The sequence below is a fragment of the Corvus moneduloides genome, chromosome 3, assembly GCF_009650955.1.
Source record: "Corvus moneduloides isolate bCorMon1 chromosome 3, bCorMon1.pri, whole genome shotgun sequence".
Classification (NCBI taxonomy): Eukaryota; Metazoa; Chordata; class Aves; order Passeriformes; family Corvidae; genus Corvus; species Corvus moneduloides.
Window position 1 is genome coordinate 82,323,109 of NC_045478.1, and position 23,123 is coordinate 82,346,231.

Consider the following 23,123-nt stretch of genomic DNA (forward strand, 5'->3'; position numbering starts at 1 on the left):
TTTTACAGGATGAGTAAAATGTCTATAAAATTTGCTAAGTTTGATATCTGAACAAATATTTTTACATACTCCTCAAGGCAAGTGATAATTGAAATTTGTTGTAGTTTTTCTTTGTAGGTATTCCTGAGGGGATTTTGTGTGTGTGTGTGTTGTTATTGCTGGTAAAAGAATTCTAGGACTTAAATAAATTTTCTTCTCAAATACACTGCATTGAAGTTGAGAACACAAAGCTCCAGTTTGTAGTTCTTTGTAGGAATGAAATTATCTATTGTGAACATTTTGAGAATTTCACTTGGAAATCTGTCAGTCTTTTTTGTCCCGTAACCTGAAAAATCCTGGTAGGGTTTTTTTTTTCTGTTTGGTTGATGGATTTTTTGTTTTGGTTTGGTTTTTGTTTTTGTTGTTTTGGCTTTTTTTGTTTATTGGTTCCATGGGGGGTTTCTTTGGTTTTTTTTGTTGTTGTTGTTGTTGTTGTTTTTGTTGGGTTTTTTTGGGTTATTTTTGTGTGTGTTTGTTTCTTTTCCTGGACTTAGCTTTTCAAACAAACCTCCTTCAAAATATTTGTTTCTCAGATGAACCAGAAGATACCCTATGTATTGCTTTCACCATAATTATACACCTGCATCACTCGCAGAGTTTGAAACATTCACGAGAGCAGTACTAGACTGCTAAGATCTGTGTAGTTAGAACCCTGGAACAGTTCCAGAAGGAATGTCACAAATGCATTCAGCTAAAAAATTTCCAGAGATTCCTGATTCTAAATATGTAGAATGAACAGTAGTTACTGGAAACCGAATTTTGTGGTGTTATTGGTCTAGTGGATTAAACTTTGTTGTCTTGAGGAGCCCTGAGTTTTATTTCTAGCTTTCTAGAGGGGAATGCACATCCACCATCTAGAAAAATGAGGTAGGAAGGATCCTGTGTGTTTCCTGTGTTGGTACAATTACAAGATTTTTTTGGTTTTGCTCTTTCTAACAAGAATTCTGCAGGCTACAGTCCACAGTAGTTGAAACATTTAAATTTAATTTGCCAAATGTGGTGTCATTCTTATCCATTTACCATATTTTAACTATTGGCCATTCTGATCAGAAGGAGCAGCAGTAGCAGTGGACAGAACTATGTGTCCTATCTGTACATTTAGCTGTGTATGTAAAGTACAAAGCATAGAGCAGTCATGGAATCACAGAATCACAGAATATTCCTGTTGGAAGGGACACACAAGGGTCATTGAGTCTGACTCTTAAATGAGTGGTCCACACAGGGATATCATACACACGAGCTTGGCATTATTAGCACCATGCTCTAACCAACTGAGCTAAAATCTTGATAGGACATGCAAATGTACAATGTGGCCTTGGAAGGTATGTCAGCATGCTAATTAGCATGCAGAAATGTAAATTTTGTATAACTTATAGTTTAGCTCAATTTAATATTACAAGTAGCATTACTGTAGTAATCAGACGAATGTGGCAGACCAAAGTCTCACGTGTTTAGTGTTCTACAAAACATCAAGCATAAAAGTGTGCTAGGAGGAAGGTTATAATATAAGTACAAGACAAGTTGTGAATGCAGGAGGAGAAGGGGTCAAAATGGAGCAGTGAGAGAATATTGGTCAAAATGTTGAGTGGGACTTGTGGTATTGTAATAGCGTAATTATTGTCAAGCTTTTAATAGGCTTTGAAACAGAAAGAAATGTTGTGGTGGGGTATGAACAAAGAGAGTGAATCTGATTTATGGATGTTTTATGAAGACCACCTAGTTGATGAAGTAGGAAAAGCTGGAAAGAGGTGCAGGTATGAGTGAACAAGTCACTCAAGCACTTGGTACTAATCAGAGATGATAGCTTAGGTGAGTCCTTTGTAGAACTGTACAATAGAGGTAAGTAGTTTTATCCTTGTCTGGGTTTAACCGTAGCTGGCAGCTGAGTACCACACAGCCACTTGCTAACTCACCCACACATCAATGGGAGGAGAGTGATAAAGAAAATGTAAACCTTGTGGATAGAGATAAGAACAATTTTATAATTGACACAAAATATAATAATAATAGTAATAATAATACTAATGCTGTTGCTGCTGCTATTACTAATAATAACTTTAATGATAAGAAGAGAGAGAAAGTAACAGGATTCAAGAGAAACAAGTGATTCACAATCTGTTACTCACCGCCTGCTGACTAATGCCCAGCCTGTCCCCAGTCAGCAATTGGCCCCCTTCAGGTTACTCCCCCAGTTCATATACTGGGCATGATGTTCTGTGGTATGGAATACCCCTTTGGCCATTTTGTGTGAGCTGTATTGGCCATGCTCCCACTCAGCTTTTTGTGCAGGTCCTCACTGGCAGAGCGTAAGTCACAGAAAAGTCCTTGATTTAGAGTGATCACTAATTAGCAACAACTACAACATGAGTGTGTCCTCAATGCTGTTCTCATACAAAACCCAAAACCATGGTACTGTATCAGTTACTAAGAGAATGAACTTTGCCCCAGCTGAAAACAGGGCCATCCTATAGAGAAGTCAGAGCCCATCATGGTATTGGAAGTGAATAATGACATAGCTAAAACTGTGATTTAGGAAAATGATATTTATGTTTGGAAGTAGGCAGGGAAGCATGTGTTAGCCAAGGCCAGAGACATGCAAGATGAGGACATTAACTCTGTGCATGGTTAGGAAAGCAACGTGCTAAAGGTGGCACCTATTCTCCAGTAGAGATCACTGTATATGTTTTAATTTCAAGAGAGGGTAAAATATTAGTTTGGCCAGACATGGCATCTAAAAAGGAATTTTGGTCTTTATAGATTTGCTTGTGATCAGAAAGAGCCTTTCTTTGTGCTACCATTGTGTTTCAGACTTCTGCTCCAGATGAAGCTGCAAAAAATATGGGTTGTGGGCTTTTTTGGTTGTGGATTTTGTTGTTTTGTTTTGTTTTAAAGAGAGTTTTTTCTGTAACTGATATTTTTACAGAAGTTTTCCAAGACAGAGGATCTTGGGAAAGTACCAGCTAAGGAGGTACCACTAAACTGAAAATATATATGAATTGTGTGCACTGCTCCTTTAGGATGAGTGTGTGTGGACGATAAGACTTTTCCAGCTGTGACAAGTTTAGTCTTGCTGTCTGGAGGAAAGGGAATACCAGAGCTATGTGGATAGGAAATTTTGCAGTAAAGCTGGTTTAAGTGTATATAGCATTGAGCACCTAATGTAGATCACCATTGTACAACAAAGAGGCACAGACTGCTCCTGTAACTTGTGGTCTGGCAAAAGAGAACTCCTTTCTGCAGGTACTCCCCTCTTCTGTCCCATCCCTCTGGTTCTCAGGTGCATATGGACAAACTAGTTACTGCTGAATAACCAAAGGTGTGTGTTTGGAGCGTACTAATTCCCCAGGAACAGCTTGCATGCACATGCTTTGCAGTGAGAAAGAAATAAGTCACAGTAGCCTTACCATCAGTGGAATTGGGCTGGGCGAGCTGCTTTGTGTATACCAATGGCTGTGTGTTTACTGAAGAACCATGGCCAGGTTGTAAATGCCAATCTTAGCTTACTCCACAGTTACTCTGCCCAGTTACCCTGCCCAGGTGTGTTTTATGTGAGGCTCCCTTATCATCTTTCCTGCTGTCTGACTGTAATACTGTTCACTTTTGGCACAGCATGACACATGAATCTCTGTCCAGCCATTTTCCTGACAAGCGGAGAAACAGGGATATTCGTACATTTAAGACTGGCTTATAGAAACTATGTCTGTCCTCATCATGCGAGAATAGATGCTGGGTAATTTCCTTCCTATTTCTGTGCTTAATTGTCCCATATGTACAGTACACCTGATGAAACCAAGCTCTTATATGTGGAATTTGACACCTGAAGATCTAGGAGCAGTACACAATTGCATTTTGCTCCTTCATAGACTTACCTTACAACAGCACAGTAACTACACAGTATCGTGGAATACTAGCATGTGGAAACAGGTGCATGTACTCTATCATTGAATATAGAAATATTGCATTTCTCAATTTATTTGTGTTTATCCTTTTGGAGGTTTTTACAAGTCCGAAGGGAAGGGTCAGGCTTTTGAAACTGGGCATTAAATTAGGCAAAGTGCATTCTGCATTTGGATCACATCATATCTGATCTCATATAATCAAATTAGAAAATATAAAAAGTATGGTATAAATTCAACAGAACATATTTTTCTCTAAAAATAGTGTATTTAGAATTAGGCTAATCACTTATTATTCAGAACACTCTTCAGAATCAAGAAAGGAAGCAAATGAGAACACTGACAGTTACTTAAGTCATGAGAAAAATAGTGTAATGCATTTATTTTATCATAAATTATCTAAAATTTAGACAATTTTTAGTAATGGAAATTTAGAACATATAGAAGAATAAATAAATTAAATTTACCCAAGAATTTTAATTTGTATTGGAGCCCAAACCTGCAGCATTTAGACATAAATGTTTTCCTGAATAGGTCTTTTTGGACGATAACTCTGATCTTGTTGGAAGTTGGTGGCAATGTCAGTGATTCTTTTGTTTTGGTTTGGCCCTTTTCCCTGAGCAAGTGTTTCATTTACACTTCCAAAAATTTCTAATTTTTGAAGAAAATTCTCTGAGTATGGACACCCTCTTTTCAAAGATGATTGTGGAAGAGATACCTAGCCCTGAGTCAAAGGATCAGTGTAATCTAAATACATTCTTTGCTAAACTGATCCATTGATAAATTAACATTTCTGTTCCTGTTGTTTTTTTCTTTTCAGACTTTCTTCTTTTTTCCTTTTGTTTTTCATTTGTTGATCTGGTATGATTATTCAGACTGAATTCAACAGATACCATTCTGCCATGGAATGTTCTTTTTTTTTTCTGTTGGGCGTGATTCCTGTGAATTTTTGAGTTTCAAAAACCAAGTTCAGTAATGTTCTAGGTACTATATAGCTTCTTGTTACCACTTGCTCCTTAGATATTCAATAAAAGGATATTATTTCTTCTCTAATGCAGCTTGCTACTTCAACTTTTTGCCACATGGACCTTTTTTTCCCCTCAGATGCTTTTGTCCGAAATTATTTTTATTCTTTAATAATTTTATCCTCAGAGGAAGATATGTGCCTCTCCTCTTCCTTTAGTCTTTCTGTAACATTTTAGCTCCATGTTCAGGATATTTATTTGACCTTTTATATCTCCTACATCTAATGACATTTGTTTCATCAGCTTTAGTAAAGATGAATGACCTTTTAACTCTTAAAAAAAACCGCAAATCCATTTTCATCTTTCTTCGCTCTCTTTTCTCACTATAGAAGTAAGCTTTGCTCTTTCCTTTTACTTGCTTTAAAGTCTTAGAGTGAAATCCTAGTCTTTATTAAGTTTAGGGAAAGATTTCTGTTGAGTCCAGATTCGACTGCTGGTTTTACTGTGAAGGCAAAATTGTTGCCCAGATTTTCAAGTAAAGAGCTGGTCTTTCTAGCCCTCTTTTTCTAAAATAATAAACATGTAGGTTTTATTATTTAATCTTGGTAAATGGTGGTTCTAAGCATAGAAGAGCAGCTTCAGAAGAAGGTACTCTTTATTCAGAATTGGGAAGCACTTTTTTCTTTATGTAATGAAACATGACTAATTCAGTTAAAAGAAAGTGTGCCTGGGATGTATCAGATTTACGCACAAAATCATCATCTGCTTTGTATGGAGAACAGAGCAGAGTCTCTGTTCTGGAAAGCAACCTAGCCAAGAAGCTATTTTGGGATGTGCTAAGGAGTGCCACCCAGAGCACTCCTACCAGGGAAAAAGATCAGCTGTGAAGTCAAATCCCAAGTAAAATGACAGATTGGCTAAATAACAGAGGTTTGAAAAAAATAAATGTTCTCTGTACTCTAACTCTACTTTTTTTGAATCACAGAATATCAGTGTGCAAAAGCTGAATGATCTGGCTCCCAAACGCTCTTTAGTTTGAAATTAAAGGAAATTTATAGCTATTCTTTTTATAAATTTGTAAAACTTTAGCTCATTTTAATGGTTCTCAGATGAAATTCATGGTTATCTTGCAGGGACTCTGACATCAACAAGTGGGAGAATTAATCTCTGTACAACACTTAGCTGTGTGGGAATCACGAAGGAATAATTTTGCTTTGATCTCACTGGTAAAACATCTTCCGAGCTGCATTTTATTTCCCTCTCCTGTCTTATTTTCAGGTAAGAGTGATAAATGCTGAGAAAAATTCCCCCTTTATAGGGAGTGTTTTAGGAGTTGTTAAAGTAAACAAACTTTAAAGAGTAAGACAAGTAAGAGCAGCATGTCCTGTTACATGATATATACCTCTCCAAACACATACTGCACACAGCAGCTCCCCATGCTTACAGAAAGCCACCTGCTCTTCAAATGCAGTGTTGTAAATGGATGTAAGTCTTCTAGACCTAGAGTATGTACAAATCAGACCCCCAGAGAACAATATTGATTCAATACAAAGCTGGTTCACCTTGGAGCTGGGGCCTGCCAGGAGCTGTTTTGCCCCTTGGGTTATGAAGCTGATGGTGTGTGGAAGTCCTTCTCTCTCTGTCCAAAGCCTATGTTAATGGGTATATTTGTGGCTGTTTCTTATCCTCCCTTGCAGTAGTTTGTAGTTCTCTGGAAACTGCAGAATATGCTCTTTTCCAGTGCCTCAGTTTATCCCCTTCAGTGGTCTCAAAAATAGGAGCCAAATTCTCTTCTCAGCTATTTAGTATAAAAGGGAGCTATTTGCAAAGCTTAGTTGTGCTTTTTTTGCTAACAAATATGACCAAACAGATTGTAAATATTTTTCCCCAGTTCATTTGACAAAAATAGGAAACCCTGTAAAGAAATGAATTTATCTAATAATCTCTAAGCATGTGATCAGACTCTGATTCATTCATTTGTCCTTTGGCTTCTTGAGCATATGAAGGAGCTCAACAAGTTTTTTGTATTGGTAATTCATTCTGTGATGTTGTGTTTGATGATTTTTTTTTTTGGTCAAATTGCATCTTTTCCCGTTTTATTCCTCACCTGTTAATAACAAGCAGTCCATGGTCTACAGCTCATGATCACTGATTCTCGTGGGAGAGTTGCTCACTTTCACTCCGAAAGCAAATATTAAGATGACGTATTATTAAGGAGTGTTAAATATTTAAATTTATTAGCAGATGGGACTTTAATTTTTTTTTTTCCTGTTCATCACAGAGTTGTTTTTAGAAGTGCAGAGTTATTAAAAATTCTGTCCTAATATAAAAGTTCAGCCTGAAATATGACAAGAAAAGTCCATCTTTGGAAAGAATGCACCAAGGCCCTTGGGGCTACGCCAGGGCTTTACTTGATTCATCTGCAAGTTAGATGCTTCCTCATCTCGCCTCTGAACCAACCAGCAGATGTCATCCACCTGAATTCATTTTCTCCAGAGAATATACTCTACTGAAGTTGTGTCATTTTATTTTAAAAGGTGTTCTGATTCCAGTAACCACCTCAGTTTCCTTTTGCTAGATGGCAAGTAGAGAGCACAGGCTGCCTGTGATTCTCGCCCTTGCAAAACCAGCTTTATACATCCCTTTGCCTTGTTTATATTATTATGGAGGTCCTAGAGGAAGCTACTTGTTCTTACTTTATGGTGCTGAAAGCAAGTTCAGTCTTGTGAGGGAAAAGGCAGGGGGCTCGCTGCAGAGCTACATTAACCATGGATTTTCCCAAGGCAGGTTCCACGACCTCCTTGATCAAATGCCTCCAAACCTAGGAATCCCTTGTCTTTAGACATTGCCATGAAATGGGGATGGCCATTGACATCAATAAGGCACAGCAACATCCAGGCGGACTTGGGGAGCCTTGGCTAGTCCCAGGATGTGCAACTGTGCTATCCAAAGGGCTGAGATATCATGAACTTTCTCATGAAGCCAAGCAGCTTTTGGAAGGCTCTGGTGTCTTTGGCTTGCCACCATTTCTTGAACTTTTCATGGAGTTCTAAAACTTTGTGGACTGTGTGCTTACTGTGCACCAGGAATTAGGCTGAGTGAACACAAATGACCAGAGTACGTAATTAATCTTCCAAAGTGAGGAACATATATCAGCTTTTTTCACTCTGAAACCCCAACTCTGCTAGAAGTAATGACTCCAAAGAAGTCATACGGTAAAATTCTCTGGACTGCAGTATGTATGGAAGTGGACACTGTGATCTTTTTTGCCCTTAAACTCTACAGAATTAGGTTGGTTTTGTGCATCCTGAGGCCACTCTTCTATAAAAGTTTCCACCACTGCCAACCCTTTTGTGATTGTCCTGACAAGTTAAATGGATGAAGAAGAGGTGATGATTTTAAAATCAGTTTATTTTCTGAGTTCTGTGAGTGTCTAGGTATTATCACATGTGTCTGAGAGAAGAATGTGTACAATGTGTATTTCGAAATACGATGAAGTTTTCTGTCATCCTCTATTTAATGTACCTTGGCCATAACTTTGCATTTAGTTGCATTTAGGTCTGGCATGTATCCTCCCTGGATCACATTCTCAAAAGACAGCAGGCTGCATTGCTCCATTGATTTCAGTGGCGTTATGACAATTTATACATCAGTCAAGTAGGAAAGCATAATGAAGGGTTCATTCAAAACCAGAATTGAATATCTTTCAATCCATCCTCACCCTCTGCCTGCAAGAATAAACTGGAACTAATTGCATAGATAATTTTTTACTGTTTTTTTTTTTTTTTTCCCAAAATACTGAAAATGTGCCTTGCTCTGGGATGTATTATTTGGGTTTAGTGTAAAATTTTCACTCTCTGTTTGCCATTTTTCCTCGTGCCTGCTGTCGGAAATGCATCAGGAAACACAAGTGAGCCTAATTGACAGCTCTGTGGAGGCGAAGGTAGGCTGTGACCTGAAATAAGGGCTGTTCTCATAATGAGAGACAGCTGAAAGATTATGTATATAGAGCTACTAAAATAGATTCCCTAGATCTTTTTCATAAACCAGCAGATGGTAGCAGAGTCTACAGATCTCAGAGAAGGCAAATGTACATTACTGTAACTGCCCTCATTCCTTTGCCATTAATCTTTACTTGTCAGCCTCTTCAGTGCCTTCTGTAGTGCTGACCCTGAAATTGCATCATTTAATTTGTAATCATATATTGCCAGCATTTCCCCTTTCTATCACATGTCAGCTGCATTAATTCTGCTGTGCTGTGGACCACTGATAGCTATAGGCAAGGCTCTGTAGAAAAAAGATATTCATAAAATGGGATTGAGACAAGAAGAAAGGCTGACTTGCTGGATAGAAAGAGATATGTGACCATGGATTTGTTTGTCTGTCCTCTTTCACCTATCTCTGGAAGTCTAAATGGCCTGATACTAATATTTAAGAGCTGCCAGGGTGCTCCTTCCATAGCAGAAGAAAGCACAGATATAGCACATGTTCTGTTTATGGAGTCTCTTACTTGAACAGAGGTGCTGCATATAGAAACGAGCCAGAAGAATATGCTTTCTGAGTTGAAGCCAGCATGTATAATGAATGTGTGAGAGTATTTCTAATTAAATGGGATTCATGGTGTGTTTTTGACGGAGGATTTGAAAGGGGAGGCTGAATGCTTTAGCTCATGAAGAGGGGGAGGGACCTAGTGTCTTTGACGACTGATGTATTTTTGCCTGCTCTTCTTGTGACTATGCCAAGGATGGCAGGGCTCAAAAGTTCAAATATTGTCAACAGTTAGTCATGTTGAAAGTGTCGTTGAGATGTGAGTCGCATGCTGTGACCCCTCCTGCAGTGACTGGTGAAAAATTGCTTTTAGGAGGCATTGACAGACCAAAAAACCCAACATGCCAAAATGATTAAGTCAGATGTACCATTCTATCCAGTGATCCAGTTTTTCCCCTGAAGGATTTGCTGTAGGATAATAAAGCATCCTGAAAATTGCGTCTATGGAAACAGAGTATTAAAACCAGCGTGCCTGCATAAAGGACCCAAAGTGCTCCGTTCTAAGTTGGTTTCCATCATACTGGAATTATCCCCTCTGTGGCCCTGGAAAAAAAACCTACAAGATTTCTTCTTACGTTGTTCACACTGACCTTAGTGAGAGTACAGAAAAGCCTTTCTTTTCAGAGTTGTTATAACAGCCACAGGCTCTAGATGGTACTATGTAATCACTCTATTTGGTCCTGCCTTTTGTGATGGTTTCTTACCTTTTTTTGTCTTCTACAAAATGTAGGGAAAGCAGAGCAGCAAAATGAAGTCAGCAAGAAACCTACCAAATAAAAAGGTCATGGATTTTTGTTTCAGACTCCATATTTAGATTAGCTTTCTTGTATAATGGGATAGATGTTCTAACAGTGCTTAACACATTAGATTCTGGTATTAATGAATTATTATTGAGCCAGTGTTTTCATTACATTTATTGACATGAAAAGAAAAGAGAGAAGATTAATGTAGGATTTCCAGAGTTCTAAGTTTTTTGCTTGCTGTGGTGTGTGTGCACAGTGTGTATGAACATCTGTGCATATCTCTGACACTTCAGTGGGGACATTCGCACTTCAGTGGGGACAGTCTGCACACTGAAAGTTAACAGTTCTCTGTCAAAGTCAGGTGACAGGGTCCTATATGTAAATGTGGAAACAGCAATGACAAAAAAACAACAAAAAAAGGACCACTTCTAACAGCAGAAGCTGTTATCTATACACAATTTCTCATGACCTCTGGCTCCGGGGTTATCTGTAAACCAGAGCCCTTCACCACTCCTGATGCCATGGGAGACACTTTTACAAGAGAGGAGTGGGAGTCCCTAGCTTTTCGTGTATACCACTTTTAAGAAATGCCTTACTGAGTTCAGAGGCAATGGGATAAACAGCTATTTTCTACAGAGCTGCAATAAAATATATCTGAGTACATAATAAATGCTGTAATATGAATTTTTCAGACTGCTAAAGAAAAATAAAATAAAAGCCCTAATGCATTTGCTTCCCTAGATATTTTAATTCAAAATTAAAGTTTCCTGTGAAACTCGTCACAACATAATTGCACTAGAACTCCATTAAACTCCAGTTGAGATAATAAGTGAATCACAGTTGCTACATTCTATTTTACATATACTATTTTACCAGATTTCTGGCACTTACTACTCTTAGATGAGCTGCTTTTTATTCTTAATCTACAGTTATTAAAGTACCTGCAATTTCTGAAAATCATCCAAAAGTACAAACTCTAGTCTGACCCCAGCAAAAGGAAGACACCTGAATCAAAGAAGAAAAGTCAATGAATAGTTAAAGTTTGGTCCACGGAAATTCCTACCAGGAATTAGGTATGCATGTCATAAGGTTAGTCCATGAATAATCAGGAAAGAGGAAAGTTTGAGACAAGGAAGAGTCTGTGATTATGTTAATATTTTTTCAACATTAACATCTTCTCTAATTGTCTTTTCTATTTCATGGGTGGGCAAGAGGAAATGCTCTCTGTCAGTGGTTTCTTCAGGTGTGGGATATACATTTCCAGCAATGGGGAAAATGGCTTACATATGAATAAAATCAGTCCTCTTCTACCTTCATCGCGTGAGCTTCGACTCCATACCTTCACACTTGCAGGTGCTGTTGATTTTTATACTTATCAGTCTCATAGATGTAATATTTGGGATCCTTCCAACACTCTTTCAGACAATGTAAGTAAACAGCTGCCATTGTTTCTCCAAGGAATAGATGTGTGCTCAGCATAATGCCTGGGTTTCTGATGTATGCAGAGCTGTATGTGTAGCCAGAAGATTGCCTGTTCTTTATCCCTTCTATTCTGCCTTGCCTCCCTCCACCCCTGACTTCCTCTACTGAAGCAGTGGCAAAAAATATCCCACTCTCTTAGAGCAGGTTTAATTATTTTCCTTCTTAGTCAAGCAGTCCAAAGGCAACTTTTGACAATTTTGCTTTGCTTTATTCTTTATCATTATGAAATATCTATGTCAAAAAGTTGTGCACAAAATATTTTCTATTTTTCAGGTTTATTAAGAAAATATAGCTTGAATTTTGATCTATTATTAAAAACTTGAAAAATACAAATTTTTAAGGAAAGAACATATAAACAAAGGAAAATGCAAAAACTACTAACTTAGAGGAAAATGAAAATGTGGTGTCTTCTTGGGTACATTGGTGGGCAGTGGCTCAACAGTAGATCAGTTGAATAATGAAGTTGCTGAATGCGCCAGCTTTGTTGTATACTGGGGTGTGTTTGAGCTGTCCTAAATTTTCTCTTACTTTTTTTCTGCAAAGAGATATATCACATGCAAATGGTACAAACCAGTAAAAAACCTGACGAACTCACTCCTCTTCCAGTTTTTGGCATGGACCTTGCTGGGTGGCTGTTTCTTGTTCTAACTGCAGCAAATGGAAAAGCTGCTGATCAGAACTGCAAGCGATGATCAGTATTTGGTAGCTGCCAAACATCAGTATATGAATTTGTTTTATTCCAGATGCCCAACTTTGAAGGGAGTGATAAACAAACAAGGAATTAAATGGGCTGAAAGAATTAAAACTGACAATTACTCCAGGCAAAAATGTAAACACTTGTGAGAACTGTTAAAAGCAAGAGAAAAAAATATTCACAGTCATCTTAAAAGTGCAGGATATCAGTTTCTTCACATTCTTTGAGATCGAAAATGCCATTGAATGAAACTTTGCCTACTGAAGCAGAAGAATAGAGTATTGTTTGATCTTTCAAGGGAGACATGCTTGATGTCATCAAACCCCAGCTATAATAATTTAATCTGTGTTCAAGGCTTTTGAAGTTCAATTTGGCTAATTCAGAAACAATGTTTAGTTTGCATTTGACAACGAAATAATCATGCTTTTGTGCCATGAACACAGATTTTATCTGTAAGTTTTCATGCAGCTATAAATGTGTGTATGTATATTTTATGTATATATTCATGCTGGGAAAAACTAATTTTATTCCGTATATTTAATATTTAAAGTGTGACTCAAGGTAGTGAAACCTTTCAACATGTCAAATGCTCTTCTCTGTGTGTGGAGGTATTCATGCCCATTCTTTTCTGCACAGATATGTAATCCTGGAATTTTCATACAGTATCCAAAGTGCAATCTACTCGATCTTCCTTCCCACTCCTGGCAAATATGGGATGCTCCAGGGAGAGATGGATGAAACTCTATGCCCACCATTGTGAAAAAATGCAAATCCTAAATATTAATGCAAACCCTAAAGCATAGTCTCATGTCTTTGTTCAAAACGCTAATAACTCTTCGAAGCAGGAACGGTCTTATTAGCCATGCTAGTACCACTTCCACAGGATCACAGAAATTAAGGCTGTGGGAGTTGAAAGGTGCTGTAAGTCATCCTTTCCATCCTCCAGGTGAATCAGCTGAGCCCTGTGCCTTTCTCCATGGAAGTACAGAGGTTCCTGGAAACAAAGGCAAGCAAAGATATGCACTCTACAACCTCCAAGGTGAAACTTTGTTTTAGGGCTTTATAGTCAAGAGTCCTTAAGTGATGATGTTATAATAATAAAATGGGAATACTTTACAGTTGGAGGCAATAATGAAATAAACAGTATTGTTTATTGCATGGTGTTGTGTGTATGATTTTATTTATTCATTTGTTTTCCACAGGCACACAAAGCTGCTTCTCCTTTCACCAACAGTCTTGTGTCTTCCAGTGTGGCATCGAGGAGCAGTATAGCAGAAAGAGCAGTAAAACTCTTAATGATTGCTCCTCAGTAAAAGTGACTGGAGCCATTGAAAATGGTGGTGTTGAGATGTTGCCTTCTGCCCTTTGCTTGGTGATCCTGACCTAGCACAGGAAATTTGGAAGGAAATGTGAATCACAGCTTGGAGGATACCATGTTACAGTCTGGAGTATTGTTTTCTGTGGGTAATGAAGTTTGGGGTATGACAGTCTCTAAATTCATCCTTCCTCAGGACCATCATGTAAGACTGTGGAATATTTGTCATGGAGATTACTGGGTTTGAATGGGCTGGCAAAAGCTGGAGAGTTGGTAGTGCCAGGTGAGGAAGGAGTTACTAACAGATGTTTGCAGCCTAAGGGTCTGCAGACTTTAGGGAGCAAGGAAAAGGTGAGCAGAAAGAAACAGTCCCCTAAGCTCTTCAGCAAGTCTCTAGTTATCTTTTACCGCATACCTTATAACTTTCAAGAACTAAGATTCTGCATAGACCTTAATCGCCAAACTCATTATTTCAAGTTTGCAGTTTCCCCCTGCAATTACATGGAAAAGTGCAAGGGTATTTGATGAGGTTTTGCAACCTCACAGGTTACTTTGGGGGGGAAAAATAAAGCTTCTGTAGCAAGCTTTTGGTGTGAGAGCTAAAGACTGACCTTTATTGAAACATCTTAAAACATATAGAGCCTTACCCCAGACAAGTGAGGCATATTTGTGCCTCGCGTCCTTCCCACAGCAGTAGTTGAAGTTTTCTTTTGTGGAGTTTGGAATAAGTAAACAAGGACATCACTGTTGCAGTTTGCAAATGCCCGAATAAGTTGTACACTTCTCTGTTACCATGTGTTTAACTGCAAAGGTAGTGGTTATTTCCCTGTGGTTTTATCTTGCCATGATATTTCCTTTTAAGTAGCAAAAGAATTAAAAATGATGGGCTGAGAGTCTCTTGCTGGATTCTGTCTCATGTGCTTTATAGTTCTTCTTCCTAAGGCATTATGAATTCTCTGGCTATTTAAAAGATGGTGTGCTTGGTGTAACAACACAGAATTAAACTTCAGAAAAGCACCTGACGCCTATTGAAAAATTGTGAGGATGTATAAATGGACCTGGCCTGCTCCATTTATATGATTTATGTGGCATAATATTAGAATTTAATGTAGTTAATTAGGAAAAGTAAATAAAATGGATGGTTTACTAAAGTGCTGAATGTGGATCACTATTAGAAGTCAAGGAGTCCTGAGGTCAAGCTCTTTCTACACTTGGATATGATTCCTTTAAATGAAGTACTCAGTGCTTTGAAAATGTTGTTAGCTAGCTTGATAGACGAGTAAGGAGCTATTATTTCTATCATGTCCTCTGAGTAAAAGCACTACTCTCTATTGACATCCTAAGGATAGAAACACAGGCAGCTTATAACGATAATGTTATTTGTATAATGTTTACATGGAAAATAGAGACTATTCATTTTGGGTGCTACTATGGGAAATTAAATTCTTTACCTCAAGAAAGAAAAGAAAGTGAAATCACTTTGTTCCTATAATAACAGAAAAGAAGATTCCAACCTGGTGTCTGTTTGAAGGTCTGGGGGAAACCAAAATCTCAGCAGCCTGATAAATCGTGTATTTTATTATTTGGTATTCCTCACATAAAAAGAACACGAATGAAAAGGCCTGACCTTTTCACAGGCCACAGCAGAGATCTGACAATAGTCAATACTTACAGCTAATAGTTGTGCAATTTAAGATCGGCTGTATAATGATACATTTGTAAATAATTTTTTTTTCCTCTTTTCCTAGCTATACGTGAGTAGCAAACTACTGCCAGTAGGTATAAAAATAAAGTATTGCTTTCCTGATGGTTGTTATCCTCAGTCCTATAATTAAAGTTGTGTGGAACTACACAGGGAAGATGCTGATGAAGGAGCCAAGAAAAGAACAGGCAGAAGAGAGTAGCAGACAGTCACTCCTTTCCTGGTGGCCTGAGTGCTGCACTAATCAACTTATGTGCTATTCTTTGATGTTCTTCTGACAAAATATAATATAGAACTTTAGGAATACATTGTGGTGGAAATAGAGTATAAGAGACACTTTAAAAGCAACAAAATATGGGAACTGAAATGAAACATGATGTGCTGATGTAACTAGGCATCTAGCAATGTCCAGATGGACTGTCAAGCCTGGAGAAATTCAAAACTGCTTTTCAAAACAGAAATCTTCTCTTGCCCCTGGTTAACCCACTTTTCAATGTTTCTTTTTCTTTTTAATGATTACAATGCAATAAAGCTTTTATTTTATTTTTTAATTACTTATCTTCCAGTTTCCCTATAGGTAGAAATCAGAAGCAGCTATTTCAGTACCTGCACATCTGGTGCCTCATAAAGGAATGTGCCAGAACCATCAGAAATGTTTAAAACAGTGCTTAGACCAAACACCAGCTATCAATTCAGGTACAGAGAGAGAAAGAACCAATTAGAAATAACTATGGGACCCAACTCTAGCAGATGTTCAATTACCCTTGCTACCTACCTACCTTGCAACAGACTGGAGGTGCAGTTGGTGTTGTACACATGCACTGTTTCAGGACTGGTTTTGAATTTCCATGTGTGGTGCCATCTGCACTAACACTCAGTGGTCCTGCCACTCCCCTGCAGCCATCCTGCAAGGGATGTCTTGTTACACAGAGAGTTTCTATGCAGTTTGCGTTTGTCTGCAGCAACATGCTTCACAAAGAAAATGTGGATTGTGTTGGTAAGGATAGGTGAAAGGTGATGTGCTCCTACCAGTGTTCTTCCTCTAATTTCCTATCTGCAGAAAGATTTACATTTCACCAATTTTAGTTATCCTTAATCAAAGTGGAAACGCAGCTCGAACTGCTGACACCTGCAAAGCTCAGGGCTAGGAAGGGCACTCTCTGCAATACTTGAAAGGTATGACTGCTGCTCTGCTAACAGTGAGAAGAGCTCCAGCACAAGGAGAGAGTGCACTTCCCACTTGCAGTTGGACTCTAGGTCATTTCAAGGAATAATTTCCATACTTGGTCATTAACTTGATCTAGTGACTAATTAAAAAGCATGTTCTATCCTGCCAGAATAGAAAAATTACTTTTTTTTTATCCCTGCACAGCTGCAACTGAGAGAAACAGAAATTAATATTGCTCCTAAACGTGGATCTAGACTGGAGAGATGCCAGACTAACAGGGTAAGGGTGAAAGCTTGCTTGCTTTTGACAGGAGAAAGGCTTTAAATTTACTTCCTAAGCTGATGGGTTTTGAAATGGAGTTCTGCAAAGCTAGCAGACGGGAATTAATTTTTATTGCTAAAATTGTGTGTGTGATGTTGGAAAAACAACCAGTCTACAAAAGAGCGCCCTGTCAGTGGAGTGGAACATTTGGCAATGAGTGAGTTACAGTTTTTTCCTCCTCAAAAGCCTGGAGAAAGACTGCTCTTTCCTCCTGAAGAAAGCTGTAGTTTGATAAGTAAGTGAAATGAACGAGGGTCCACAGCCTCTCTTTTAGGAGATGTAATATTTTAAAGTAGTTTTGAAGGAAAATGATTCTTTTTTTTGGTCATAATTTAGTATTTCTGAGCCCAGAGTGATGAGACACATCAATCCTCACTCTAACTATGATAACCTTGGAGAAGTTTCCTTTTAGTTTGAGAGACTTTAGGAGCTTTAAAAGTGCCTTCAGGGAGTGCAAGAACTCTCTCAGGGGCTGGGAAGGATGGAGGGTTTTTGCTTTCCATGAAAAGGCCAACATTCACTGATGATGACTATTGGTAACCTTTCATTCCTGTGGTCTGCTCTTTCGATGGTCCACCACTGTATGAGTCTCTAGGAGAACTGGTAAGCGATGGTAAGTGATTCAACTTCACACAGAGGAGCGTGATTCAGCTTAAATATGAAGCGTACTAAATCTTCACTTGACCTTGGTTTTGTCCTAGCCATGTGGTTTGTCCAAATTCAGCTGTATCTCTCTGCACCCATTTGTCTGCTGTCTATGTTTAGATCTCCCAGAATTCATGTGTTGGCTCTAAGAGGTAACTGCATGTGGTAAGGCATGGCCATCATTTGACCTCACATCTCATTGATTTTCACTGTGTTTAGTTTTGTTCAGAACAGGGTGGTCTGTTGTGTGCTTTCATGTCAACTTTTAATTTCTTCCTTGCTTTGCCATGATCTTATGTGGGCAGCAACTAGAAAAGAATATTTATATGAGGAAACTTTATGTACATTTCATGAGAGAAATGTACTAAAATGCAATTCCTGCTATATCTAAATGAGATTGAAAAGGAAAAATCTATGTGTACTCTTGTCAGTAATTATTGTGTGCAGTTTCAGTGTTTCATTAGTATCTTAGCACTATAAGAGAGTGTTTATGGGTAACAATGGAAATAAAGCTGAACACAATGCAGCAGCAGGCAGGAGAGAGAAAAGGAAGAAACGGGAGATTCTGCCCGATGATGGCACTTTGGGGCCTGAATAAAAAACACCCACTTCAAATTGACAAAAAGCAAATGTTATGTAATTAATAACAAGGGAGAGGAAAATCTTCAGTGCATTTTAAAACATAAAAGAAAAATATTCAGAAACTACCTTATTGGGAAATGCGATTTCAAAAATGTTATTTAAAAAAAAATAGCAAACATTCAAGGAGTCCTCTAATCTGGATGTTTGGGGTTTTTTTTAATCTAGCTGAAGCTGCATGTTTTATACTTGGATTTGTGTATGGAGCAATGGGGGGAAGAGGAATTAAATAATTCTGAGTCGAGAAAATAAAAAAAAGCAGCTCTTCAAAAGGAAAAGTTTCTTCACATGCAGAAATAAACATCAGTGAGAAGAATCAATGACAAAGATGTCCTGAATAAGAAAGACTTGAAGGTAAGGGGTTGCTAGTGAAATTTCTGATACAATTTTGCTACCATTCATCAGTGCTTTCTTTAACTTGATGAGCTTTTCCAAGAAAAAATACCAGAATATAGCACTTTGCATATGGTGTTTTGCAGATGAACTTGAAATGTGCCGAGTAACTACAGCTGAAGATGGTGGGAGTTGTACAAGCTCAGCATCTTTTGGGATCTGACTCTGTGTACACATTCACTGTGCAAACAGCTAATCAAGTTTCAAGAGCAGTAGAAAGAAAAGTTTATTCTCCTTCCTCCAAAAGCAGTTAATTTCCTGGGATCTATTGAGTCAAATGCTGTATTTATGATGTTCAGTTCCTCACTTAATCAAAACTAAACACTTAATTTTACACTTCATATCTCTAAAGAGGAGGGTGAATAATTTATAATGAATAATTTTATGAATTTGGCCTTTTTCTGTTCATGAATTATCCACAAGAGATCATGACTTCTCAGAGGTACTTCCACTCAAATTGATTCACTGAATAATTCTTGATCGCAGCAGTTTGTTGTGAGGTTTGATATGTAACATTCCAGCTGTTCTGATTGGACTCATAGGCAGATATTATAATTGCCAACTCAGTGTGAACATGTCCTAAACTGGTGCTTCCAGGCTGACTCATTGCAACTGCTTCATCACTTTTTATAACTTGATACATTTTTTGTTTGTTTGCTATATTTTAGAAAATTACTCTCAGGAAGCTTATTTTAGGAGTCATTGAACGCAGAAGTTCCATAACTTAGCAGAAATCATCTGTTAGTGATCCTGATGGAAGGCATAATAAGTCTGGGAAGTAGCTAATGCTTTGAAAGCCTTTCAGCAGGACAGTGCACTGTAGCAAAGTTCTTCGGCAATGTTGGAAGCCGAGGCAGAGCAGACCTCTCAGCCTCTTCAGTGCAGCAGTTGTGATCTAGATCAATATCTAGAAGGTCAACAAGAGTCCCACATCAAAGCTGTTGAAATCATTTTCAGCATGATGTGTTGTGGTTACCATGGAAGACTTGCCTGTGGATGCTCTGGTTCCCAAAGTCTTTTGCATGCTTAGGATTGCCTGTGTTTACTGTGTTGTCTCCTTTATGCTACTGGTTATGACATCCTAATCAAAACAGCAGCCTGTTTGATTGGCTGTGAGGAGCTGATAACGGCTTTGGCAAATGTCAAACTTTCAAGATAAATGGATAGATGTTAATTCATATTTTGGCTTTTTGTAACAGGAAGAATGGATACCCAGTATATTCTGGAGCAGGTAAACACCTTTGTATTTCTACTGGCATTCTCTTAAGTCCTATCATGTAACAAACCATCATATAAACCAGGTTGCTTAGTTATATAGATAGATTTATTCTTTGCTCCTCAATCCCTTTTGTGATATTAAAATATTTCTTAACTGGACTACCAGGGCAGCACAGTTGGTGATACGGAGAGTGGTGAATATAAGGTTTTTAATTTGTTGATAAGCTCCAGAGAAACAGATAATCGCCCATGTAGTTGCTAAAGACATAATTACATATAATTTATATCCCTTATGGAAAAGGGAAGATTTGCTGATTACATGTAGACAAATTTCTATCAGACATTTTCTTTCTAGAGGCTTAGCATGTGGCTGAACTATGTGTATATAAACAAGCAGCATCAAACCTAGCAAATTATGCAGATACCTCAGTGTCTCAGAACTTGAGAAAGATTTAGACAATTTCTATTGGCCCATTTAGATTTAGCTATCTTGTGCTTGTACCTTCATTTATTGGTTAGCCTTTGGACTCTATATTTGAGCAATATACAAAAAAATTTTATGTACTCCATATTAAACCTAAACTGTATTCCAGATCATAACCTTCGCAGGCTTTCTGCTCTCTCTTTTTCTATGTTTGTAAAATACTGCCAGGAAAACCTGTGGATATAGATTTATGCAAAATATTTGAATGGGAGGGAAGGGTGTGTGTGTTGACTAGACAATCTCCTTCAGCCCATTACTATATGATTCAGTGAAATTTCAAAATCCAATTTAAATAAGAAAAAAAACAAGCAATCAGATCCTCAGTTCATACAAACTAACACTTTTCCTGGTCCCCAATTCCTCTCAGTTCTGGAAAGGTAGGAAAGGCTTTTGCTCATATATAAGCAAAAATGTTATTGCTCCAATAGTTTTGTCATTGCAAAGAGCAGCTGTTGAACCAAATGCCTCCTCCTAAGATCTAAAATTACTGGTTTAGTGTGCTTAAATGTAATCTAAATGTACTGTTTCAGTGTGATTGTCCATGTTTAGAGCATAGGCTTTCTTGGGATGGGAGCTATTTAAAAGCAATGAAATGTGTACATGTTTGGACATGTGAGTGAATGCACGTAAATGAGGAGATCAGAGAATAAATTTGTGATTTCCAGAGGCCAAAAGAGACAGCTTTGAATTAGAAGACCAAGGAGTTTTTAAACAGTTAATACTGAGAACAACTGATGTGCCACAAAGTTAATATATTTCATTTAAGAAGGAAAGATTTATTATTATTATCAAAACATTATCTTCAGTAGAAGGCTAATGGAAATAGACAGAATTTCAGTCAACCCCCCGTCACTCCCAATACAAACACTTGTATGCACAGATGTGTGCACACACATCCAAGGAAAGCCTGAACACTGAGACCATGACTGTAACTGGTGGGCTTTGGTCTGCACACGGGGAAATAATGAAACTTGAATATCTTATGTTGAAAATCAAAGTTTTTCCAAAGTATATGAATGGAATAGACCAGTCTGCCAAAACATCTAAGGGAACAATCTCTGCAAAGCTATTATTTCTCTTTTTTATTATCTGCAGACAATTCCACTGCACATAAAATACCCTGACTCGGGGGCATCAGATCAGAGATCACCTTTTTTTGCACCCAGCTGCTGAGGCTGTTGTAGTACTCTGGAGGCACACATTTAACCAAAGTAACAGAGCAATGATCACTGCAGAGATATGGGAATTCCGTCTTTCTTCATTCAAAGAACTAAAGTTCCTACTGTTACAGTGACATCGAACTAATTCTTTTATACAGAAAGAACACTTAGTAAGATAAAAATGTAATTTCTTCTTTTACAGAAGGGTCTGATTCAAAGAAAGCAGTTCAGTAAACTTGTTAAGTGGTTATGACTTCAACAAACCTGAAGAGTCTGAGAGTGTTTAAGTCATCACATGGAAGTGTGTTATAGGGCCTGCATCAACGATTTTTTATTGTTTATAAGCCCTAATAAAATCTGGAAAGCAAATGTCAAGAGCATAAATAAAATCATATGCAAATATACTGGTGATAATATTAGGACGTTAAGAGTAACACTTTAAATATTCAAGTAATTAGATACTAACTAATCCTCATAACACATCTGTGCCCTGGGTGAGTAAACATTACACCTCCCGGTACTGTGAGAACTAGAGAAGAAGCCAGAGGTGATTTAAGCAGAGGTGATTTAACAGAGTTCTCCTATTGAATGTGACCACATCCTTTGCTTGCATAGCATCTGGGTGAACATCTATGAAAGGTCAGCCATGCAATGCTTTCAGTCTGTGCTTCAAGCTTAGACAACTCTTTTATAAAAATGAAGAGTGCATCTAGGGTTGCTTTCCATCCTTAAAGACTTGCTGCAGAGTGGGAAATTAGATACTGTGCTGGGGTTGATTCCTAGCTGCAAATATTTGAAATGCACTTGGAGGAAGATGGGTATTCAGTTATCTTGGGCGAGACTCAGAGGCTCATGGACTCAAAGGTTCATATATATTCCCTGACTGAATGCTGGCACTTAGTAAGTGGATCATTCTCATAACATAGCTGCCATTTTTTAATTCTTGATGAAAAACCTATTATTACCACTTTTTTCCATGAAACATATTGGAAGAACAGTGAAAAACCTCTATGTATCTCTAAGCCTTTTAAGTTGGAAAGCCTGTGGTTGAAAGTGGCGTGTCAAAAGTCAGTCCTTCTGAAAACCTTGTCTAGGGAGAAAATGAGAGGGATGGATGCTAACTTGTGTATTCTTATTGGGTTTTGCATGGTTGGAAGAAAACAAACTGCTAAGCAGCCAACCATTTAGAGATGCTGAATATATTTAGTTTTTATAACACATACATGAAGTCCTGAGTTTGTGTAGCTTTCAAAAAGTTTTTGTTGTTGTTTTTGCTGAGTTTTTTGTTATTTTTTCTTTTTCTTTTTTTTTTTTTTTGATATTATAATGATTTCTGATAAGCTTCTCACAGACAAGTACATTAAATGAGGATTTAGATGAGAACAGGTTGGGTTTTGATCAGTCCAGGCGATGATTAAGAATGTCACTTACACAAAACGACATGCATGTGAGGCAGAAGACTTAAGAGCAGAGGAAATAATAGGAATGCTGAAGCAGTAACATGTGTTATGCGATGCCTCCAGAGTTGAGACAAAGATCCTGGAATCCATGTAAAGTATAATTTAGCCAGTGCAGGGATTCAAAGTGAGAAGTAGTAGCATTTTCTAAGAGAATATACAATGGAGTGAGGCCTGGAAGAAGGAAGCTGTAACGATTAAGTCAAGAAAATTGAAGAGAAATGAACAAGTATTCAAGCAAAAAGAAGAAAACA